Source organism: Solanum pennellii, chromosome 8 (assembly GCF_001406875.1).
Source record: "Solanum pennellii chromosome 8, SPENNV200".
Classification (NCBI taxonomy): domain Eukaryota; kingdom Viridiplantae; phylum Streptophyta; class Magnoliopsida; order Solanales; family Solanaceae; genus Solanum; species Solanum pennellii.
In genome coordinates, this window is record NC_028644.1 from 59,899,667 (window position 1) to 59,900,136 (window position 470).

The following is a 470-nucleotide window of genomic DNA, read 5'->3' on the forward strand; positions in this document are numbered from 1 at the left end:
ATATATATATATATATATATATATATAATTTTATTTTTTGCATTCATTTCAGAAAGCAAATAATTTGCTAACGACAAGAAAAGAAGGACAATAATTGAATTAAATAATGTTCTGTCGATAGAAAGATACTAAAGATACTAAAGGACAAAATTCACATGTTTCACACCCAAAACCCACTTTCTTCAACTGCAAAATTATGAGGGGCAAAATAATTTTGTTTACCAAATATTTTGTAAGGAAATGTTTTCTTAAAAAGTGTTAATTTTTGAAAAAATAAGTAAATTTTTTATTTATTATATTTGATTGGTGAGTAAAAAATATATTTAAAAAAAGATATTTAGTGTTTGATATATGAATGAAAAATATTTTTGAAAAATATCTTTTATTTTTACTAGAGTTGAAAATAATTTTTTAAATTGAACTTTTTTTCATAAAACAAATTTAATTTTTTTTAGGGAGGGGGGGGGGGG